Source organism: Cupressus sempervirens, chromosome 4, assembly GCF_028749045.1.
Source record: "Cupressus sempervirens isolate cs-2001-9-10 chromosome 4, ASM2874904v1, whole genome shotgun sequence".
In the NCBI taxonomy this organism is placed as follows: Eukaryota; Viridiplantae; Streptophyta; class Pinopsida; order Cupressales; family Cupressaceae; genus Cupressus; species Cupressus sempervirens.
The window spans coordinates 635,298,159-635,307,889 of record NC_143121.1 but is presented as its reverse complement, the minus strand read 5'-3'; positions in this window follow the sequence as shown (position 1 = coordinate 635,307,889).

Sequence of the window (9,731 nt, the reverse complement as noted above, 5' to 3'; positions counted from 1 at the left end):
GAAAGTTTTTTTCACCTATGTCAAGAATTTAATGATTTATTTGCTTGGACATATGATGATTTAAAGGGTTTTAACCCAAGTTTGATTCAACATACCATAGATTTAATCGATAATATCAAACCTTTTAGGTAAAAGAAAATGATAGTTAATCCCAAGATTAAGCCATCAATGAGAAAAGAGCTATCCAAATTGATTGAGGCCAATATCATTTTTCCTCTTAAGAATTCTTCTTGGGTCGAAAACCTTGTCCTTGTTAGGAAGAAGAGGGGAGAAATTAGACTATGTGTAGATTTTAGGGATCTTAACTAAGCCTCCCTTAAAGATGATCATCCTCTCCCTTCCATGGAACAGATATCATCTAAGGTTAGTGGTTTAGAGAGATTCTCTTTCTTGGATGGATTCTCAAGTTATAACCAAGTGTTAGTCAAACAGACTGATAGATATAAGACTGCTTTCACTGCCAAATGGGGCACCTATACCTATAGTAAAATGTCTTTTGGACTAACAAATGTAGGTGCCACATTTCAAAAGGTGATGGATATGGCCTTCAAGAATATGATTGAAAGGTTTGTGTTAGTCTACCTTGATGATATCATAGTGTATTCAATAGATGTAGTAGATCATTTTAGTAATCTCAAACAAGTATTCATAAGATTAGAGAGTATGGAGTATCTTTGAGTCCAAGAAAGTGTGTCTTTGCCATTAATCAAGGTAAATTATTAGGACACATTGTATCTAAGGATGGTCTAACCATTGATCTAGAAAGAACAAAGGCAATACTTGCTCTTTCCCTTCCTAGTCACAATAAAGGTCTACAAAGTTTCTTGGGTAGAATAAATTTTGTGAGGAAATTTATCCCTAATTTAGCTACCATGGTGAAACCTCTTATAGCTATGCTTAAAAATAATATGATCTTTTCATGGACCAAGGAATGGAAAGTAAGTTTTAAAGAGATCAAAGCAATCATAGCCTCAGCCCCTACTCTCATCAATCTAAATTTGAATAAGGACTTCATTATTTACGCCTTAGGAGGTGAGTCAAGTATTTCTACTATTTTGAATCAATTGAATGATAAGAATAAAGAATAGCCTATTACTTTCTTTAGTGAAGGAATGAAGGACTATGAAGGCAAATATAGCTATGTGGAGAAGCAAGCCCTTAGAGTCATAAGATCTTTGAAGAAATTCAAACATCTTTTATCCCACAATAAGATCCACTTATTGGTCCCTCATACAAGTGTTAAGGATTTCCTATTGAGCAGAGATATTAGTGAAAAAAGAGTAGGTTGGATCACTAAGGTAATGGAGTATGATGTGGACATCTAGATTACTAGGTTGGTAAGAGGGAAGGGATTGTGCAAGCAGATGATCTCATCTCAAGAAACAATAAATGAAGAAGTTGCCTTGGTGTTGACAAAAAAGCAAGAAGGAAGACCTTCTTAGAAGGAAATGGATATCCTCAAGGGTTGGATAAGACTAAAAGGAGACAATTCAGATTGTAGTCAATCCCCTATTCTAGAGTTGATGGTATCCTATTTAGGAGAGACTTCAATGGAGCTTTGCTAAGATGTATTGATGCAAATCAAGCAGAAAGAATAATTAAGAAGCAAAATGTTGATCCTAATGGTGGCCATTTTTCAACAAGAACCACTATAATGAAGACAATGAGGGTAGGATACTACAAGCCATCCTTATTCCATGATTGCCATAGGTATGTCAAAAAATGTGAAAAATGTGCTTTCTTGCTTTCTTTTTAGGTAAGCAAAGACTTACAAATCTTCCACTTCATCTTATTCAAGTGGATCAGCTTTTTGCCAAATGGGGATTAGATTTTATTGGTCCTATTAACCCTCCTTCTAGCTCTAGTCACAAATGGATTCTAGCTATTATAGATTATTTTACCAGATGGACATAGGCAATTGCATTGAAGGATGCCATAGAATCTTAAGTTGTTGATTTCCTTGATGGAATTGTATCCAGATTTGGTGCCCCTTCAACCGTTATTTTAGATAATGCAAACTCTTTTGTACAAGCTTAGATTTGTACATGGTTAAATGGTCATGGCATTTACCTAAGCACTTCTTCCAATTACTACCCTCAAGGTAATGGTTTGGTTGAGTCCTCCAATAAAAATTTGATTAGAATCAAAGGTGTTGGCATTAGAAGTTTAGAACTACCCTTTGGACTAATAGAATAACACCTAAAAGGGCCATAGGAAATTCTCCTTTCATGTTACTATATGATAGAGAAGCAAGGCTTCTTATATGATTAGATTTTTCTATTCTTGAGTTGGATCATTAGTTAGAATTAATTGAAAATGATGCTATGTCTATAAGAATGGTAGAACTGATGGAGCTAAGAGAGAAGACATCAAGCAATGCAGTCCTAGAAGCCCATCAATAATAGGTGAAGAAGAACTTTGATAAGAAGGTTAGGTTTAGAATTTTTAGAGAGGGTGATCTTGTGCTAAAGTGGGATGTAGACAGAGTGAAGGTAGGAAGATATTCAAAATGTGATGCCTTGTGGAGTGGTCCCAATGTAATTATCAATTGCAAGAAAGCCAATACTTTTCAATTAAGCAAGCCTAATGGTGAAATTTTGGCTATTCTAGTAAATGGAATATATCTTAAACCCTATTTTTGACAAATGATAAATGTTCATGTACATAGAATATTTTTATTTATGTTTTTTCATGTTTTCTAGGTGTGGAGCACATGTTTTGTTGCAAAGAGCTTTTGGTCCCAAGTTTTGTAGAGTTGCAGAGACATAAAGGTTTATTTTATTGCTTAGGATGCACTAGAAGTGATGAATTTGATGAGTTTTCATGATTTCAGAGACTCTATAGCCCAATGGATCTTTATTGGTCACTGATCTTATGCCAAGTAGGCTTGCATCCTCTCTAAGTCACTAGAAATATTACCCAAAAATGCCCTCCCACTAGAAAATTGATTTCAAATGTTGAGCCATCTAATGGTCATAATTTTTAAATGTTCAAATGATCAAATATTTCAAAAGGATCTAATTTAAACATTGATCATGTCCTTATCCTAAGTCTCTCGTACTTTATTTCATGTATGCCTTAGAACATTTCAAAGTTGTGACCATGCAATTCACACAATCATAGTAGATTAAGTGCTAACTTGGGTCAAGGTGGTGAAAGTATGATTTCTTTGTGATCGTCTCATTGTAGACTTAGCTAGTTCAACCCAAGTCAAAGTCCCGATGAGGCAATTGTGTTGTTTTCATATGGTTGCAAGATGAGTTTGGCATACTCTAGTTTAAGTCATGACAATGTGGTAAGGGAAAAATCTCCATTGTTTCAAAGAGTCATCTGGCACTGTTATATCTTTCAAATCTATGGCCAGTGCACTAGTGTATCATGTTAGAAGGAAGTTACAGTTGGAGTTTTGATCAAGAAATTTCTTTGTTTCACTTGGTCACAAGGTTAGAAAGTGAACTTTGGGTCAAAGTGTGATGGTGCAAATGTAGTTAGGATCTCATTCTTTGCAAGGTTGTGGTAGTTAATGAAAGATTTCAAGGGAAGGCTATGAAGCAACAATAACCAATTGGTTGTGATTTCACAATCAAGAACTATTATTGAAGAAAGATAGTGGCAAAGTTGCGATCACGAGGGGTTAAAGCATGAAGACTTCGCAGAGTGGCAGAATGGTAGAAGATGTTTGGTCCATGTGGTAAGGATTGATGGTTGACTCTAGTTGACCAAATAGTGCAACTAATTTGGCTCACTTTTGATAGTGGAAGCAACTTCGTGATGATGGATTTGATCTTTTTGATCTCTTGCAACCACTTTCATCATTCCCCAAGTATGATAAATGCAAAGGAACACTCCATTGCCACCTGTTGATCCATCTATTTAGTCAAAAGTTAATGATCACCATTCCTGACCTCTCAGAGCTTTGTTTGGTGGACAAGTGAGTTGCTAGCATCTAGTTTTGTACCAAGATTAGATATTTTCTAGATTTGAAATAGTGGTTAGATATAGTGGTTATGAAGTGGTTCTGTTAGAAATGTCTAGGTATGCTTAAGCTATAAAAGCACATTTTTTGTAATTTCTTGAGATAGAATAGATTCTTCTTTGTTTTCCTTGGCATGTTTTGCATGTGCATTGTAAATTCCCTTTGCCTCTAAGCCATTATAACTCTCTATTGTATCTCTTTCAGCCATTAATACACTATTCAAGACTCCTTTGTCTTTGGTTAATGTTCTTATCTATATTATACAATTTGCATGATTATATCTATTTTGGCATCTGAATAATATTGAGTAAAATTCCTTCTTATAGAATACTTTTTTTGTCTGGTCTACATGTGGTTGTTAGATTAAACAAGGTTTGAATCTGTATCCTTTGAGGTTATAACTAGTTAACCATGCATATATGGTAAGAGATAGGATTGAACACCCTATTTTGGTGCATCACCTCCTTAGACTAGATTAGGTAGTTTCTTTAATGTATTCCTTCTCCCAATTCTCTTCAAGTGTAGTTTAAGTGCATCCTAATAGCAGAGGAAGCCAGCCTTCTCCGAAGACTCAACCTCATAGTTCAAGTCCCACAACTTGGAGGTTGTTTCCATGTTTCACAAGGTTGTCCTTAGGTAAAAACTTTGGGCAAGGGTAAAAAAAATTGTGACAACAAAACGTTCAATGCATCCCTTTTGAACATCTTTATCTTTTCCTTGGGTTGTTAAACTCTTGTCTTCTGAGGATTCAGGCTCTGATACCAATTTTTGTCCCTACACAAGTCTTTATACTGAGATGGGGGGTTGAATTAGTCTACTCACTAATCTCAACTTTTTACTTTAGATTACACTTCTCACTCATCTATGGATAAGTGCTAGCTATAACTTAACTAGTTAGCATTAACTAAAAATAACATAACATGAAAATAACAATGCATAACACATTATTTATCTCATGGAAACATATCTATGGTAAAAATCACAGTGTGTGAGTAAATCCTCATAATTTTTCACTCTTCTAACGTGTGTTTGGTTGAGAGCTTATATCTAAATTAAAATATTACAATGACACTGTAAGGTTTCATTCTATTAGGGGATTTTTATAAGACCTAGTAAAGTCTTTCCCTATTAAGAGTAGCATGGTTAAAGGACTTTAGAACACAAGTTAATGTGTCACTCTATTAAGGGATTTTTGCAAAGAACCTGTTAGGGTCCACCCTCAATGGGATTTTTTGTTACAAATATTAGTGAACAATAGAAAATGATCTAACAATTTAGCTACTAACTTAGCATGATATAGATCCTTCATTAGCTCTCTTGCCTAACCTAGAACTATGTTTTTCCTTCTCTTTTCTCTACAACTTAAGATCTTGATTGCTTGTGTTCTTTTCTCTCCTTGCTCTTACATATGACAACCTTGTGCTATTCATGCTTGTTGGCTTCTCTTCAGCATGATAACTCTCTAAACTTGACTTCTCTCTTGTCAACTCTCCTTCACTTTATAAGATTCCTTCTAGTTCTTCTCTCCTAGATCTTAGGATAATCACTCAGTAATCCAACATTTCCTCTTTCAATTTTGCCTCCTTTTATACTTTCCTCTAGATTTACTTGCAAGCCCTAATCTGTAAGTTCAAATTTTAATTCTCACCCCTACTACTAGCTTGACTCCTCATTGCAGTAGTGTATCGCCATTCAAAAAGTAGTGTGTCTATATGAAAGTTACGAATTGCATGTGTGCTTAATGACTTGCCATTGTTGGAAAGAATGTTCCTCAATCCTTTCTCACATCACCATTAAATGTGATGTTGGGTGAACTCTTACCCTCTACATGACTAGTCATTCATGGGTATCTTGCTTCAACTTCATGCATACCTTGCTAATCTATCCAATCTAATTTATTGGTCTATTTTCTTTTCCTTCCACTTGGATTCCTTTTTCTTACACAAACTTTTCTTAGCTTACTCTATCTAAATGGACCATCTTTGTCACTGCCTCTATTGGGCCCACATTTCTTCTCTTCTCTGATCACCTTTGTGAACTAGAGATGTATACTAATGTGCTTTTCTAGTTGTTCTTCTATATCGCTCTTGATTCCTTCATATGTGTGTACATTAATGATAAAACCTTGATCACTAAGTCTATTGATCTATCTACTAGCCTATCTTTGAGACACTTATGATATGAGTTTTAGAGTTTGAAGAGTGGACCAATTACTAATATGTTGCATAATTTTAGAAGTGGAGTTAAACAGTAGAATATGAAGCAAATACAAAGTGAAAGTTGTAGCGATCAAAAAGGAAGAGATAAATGGATTGGTAAGATTCATCATAGTAGAAGTTGTAGAATAAATAGATGTAGTGGTGAGAAAATTGATTGTGGATTTTATTTTACTAGAGAATTGTTGACCTATATTAGGAGTGGTCACTAGTAGAATCAAAGAAGCATTGGTTATTCAGATGGAGAAGATAATTATGTGAAGAATATTTATGGAATCTACATTCTAAACCTTTTTAGATTCTCATAATCTTATTTTATGTAACATATTCTATTCACCAAGCATGTTTGATATAAGAGCATCCTTGGGTCATTAGAAATCTTGCATCGCCCAAAAATATTTCTTTTTTATTTATTTATTATTATTTATTTGGGTAGTTTTCCTATTATTTTAGCTTGTAATTTATATAGTGAGCTCATTTTCTTATTTTTATCCTTATGGAATGATCTTGACTCATGGAATTCCTATGTCTAGCTTCGTAAAGTATTCTAATGATCCTAGATAAATTTATATTAAGATTGGTCTAGTCCTATTCTAGCTTTCCTGTTCTAATGACCAAGTTAACAAGATATAGCTTGTAATGGAGATTCATGACATGTAATGCATGTTGGCACTTTTTTCTATGTTTTTACAATACATTTCATTCATCCTTATGTTTGTGTGCATGACACGATGTATGCATTTGAGGATAATTTTATGATTTGGGTACTGGCCTATCTATTTTTAATATGGTTCCTTTGTCTTGGGATTTGATGATTGAATAAGGGTATTATTTAAGTAGTGCAAGGATGTGACAAAAAATGTAACAAAATTGATAGATTTTTGAAGGTAGCTTAGAAGCAATAGGAAGGTTAGGTTTAATGAAGATTCATATTTTGAGGGATGATCAGTTGTGAATTAGCTAGCAATTGTATATTGACAGTGACAATGTAAAATTTAACAATAACAAATTTCCACAATCCATGATCTTATGTGTTATGCTTCTCAATGAGATTGTGTGATTTTTTTATCATCAATATTTTGAATCATACTCAATGATCCATCATCAGGATGAGAGAGCCCAAGAATAAAAAAAAGATGTTAGGAAGTAAACCAATACTCTAGAAGAAGAGAGTGTAGGGAGAGGAGGGACACAAACTGAGAGAATGGGAAAAAGAAGAAAGACACCAACAAATATAGAAAGAAGACAAAGTCTTAAAAATAAGAGCACCAATAAATAGTTGTATTTACAAGCCAACTTGATGATAACTCAGTGATATTCTTTCGTGTTGTCTCTTACTTATTAGGTTTGTTTGTGCATTTCTATTATTTTTTACTCTAGTTTCAAGGTTAAACATATCCCTTGGGAAATCTATGTCTTGGTTGCATCATGTATAATAATAAGTGCAATTTTTAAAATAAAAATTTATATAAACTAGTCATTTTTTATTTTTCTTCTTTATCATGAATTGTAGAGTGTGATATTAAATATTGACCTCACATTAATTTATAATAATAAATATAAGATTTATAAATTATTTAACTAAGTAGTAATTATTGATTATCTTCTAATATTTGTATTTAATAACATTTATTACATTTAATTATTCTTAATACTACATCATAGAATATTTTTTAAATGATACACACTATGCAAACTCAAAAATTCAAGTATACTCACATTGCACTATGCATGTATGGATAGGTTTTGGGCCTAGTTCTTGAGAGGCCATAGAACAATGGTTTTTGTTTTCATCTAATACAGATGTTTTGAACATGCGACAAATAGGGCAAGCAACCAACACTGAATGTTGTTTTGGTCATGATTTGAAGAATATTATATGTTTTGGGCCAAAAAAATATGTATGTGAGGATTGTAATACATGAGCCATTTTGTGTCAGGATCTTATAGCTTATAGCTCAATCTAGACTTAGATTACTTTTGGCAAATAAGATTACATTTTGATCAATAAATTTGGATTGTAATATGTCTGCCATTGCTTCTGAGAGCCATAGACTATTGCATACTCACACACACACATGACCCTCTTCTTTTTGCTTTAAATAAATATTAATGTTGGTGGTAGCAAGTTTGAATTGTTTTAAAAGGACATCCATTTATAATGGGAAAGTATTTTTCTAAAATATTTTGAAATATATTTCTTTATTAAGATAGATGTGTCAAATTGTGCAATCAAATCCTTCAAAAACTAGGTGGTATGGATTCATGATTCAAAGTTAAATGAATCAAATCAAGTAATAAATGAATAACGGTTTCAAATAAAAGAAAAAAACATACCCACAAGTAACAATTATGAAATCTAGATTTGACTTCTTTAAAGGCAAAATGAAACTAGCATGAATAATTCTCAAAAACTTTTCAGTGGTCCCTTAATCAAAATCTAAATTAGATTCAAATATACTTTTGAGCTTGTACTTATACTAAACTAAAAATCTCAAAAGGATAGAAGAATAAAAATAAAAATATTGAAGATGTGAAATTTAATCAACAAATTTCATATTAGTGATTAAAGTCATGATAGTCGATTTCTTTCAAAGCTTCAACATTATGATTTATAGTATCATATTAATGATTGAAGCATGTAATGTGTAGGTAACACTAGATTCAAATAACTTTATAACTTAAAAAGTTCAATAATATTGACTATAAAATCATATAATATATTTTTATTAAAAAAAGAAACATAACAAGATTACTGTTGAACTTTACCGTGTAATGTTAAAGTAATACGAGCTATACTGTTTTAAGTTTGAAAAAAATTCCCACCTAACATTGCAACAAAACATATAATCACTTTTTTCTAAAATCAATATATTTTTAATTTACTTTATATAATTTTTACAACATAAAATTCAAAAAGATTCTTATATTCCTTTAAACATTCCATGATTATAAATACTTAACTTAATACCTTTTACAAATAATTAATCTCAACAATCACTTCTTACTCCCAACTTCTTTTACAAAATATTGAAAAATCAACATGCAACTCCATTGGTCTTCATTAAGTTTTGACATTTTACTTTATTTTAAATGTTATACTTCTTCAATTTCATATATAAAAACTCTACTATGACAAATATATTAATATTTGTTTTATCTTAAGTTAATCCTTTTGTTTTTCCCAACCTTATAACTACTTGCTATCACATCCTATAAATATGCATAGTTATTAAACAAGAATGGAAGCCTTAGATTCTCTAGTTTAAAATGTCCACTACAAGTTTGTTTAAAATAATGATGTGATCATTCCCTTCGTTTGATCTTATCCTCACAAGACAATGACCATCTTATAAAACTACCCCACTCTAATGAAAGACTAGGACGAGTAGAGTATTAATGAAGAACCCACTCCCGCTTTGACTGCCTTCAAATTTATTACTTGAAAAATAAATGAATATGGCTTTCAAATTCATTGAATACGCACTCTAATCATTCTAATTTAAATATATTCTTCATCATCACATTTATGGGGAGTG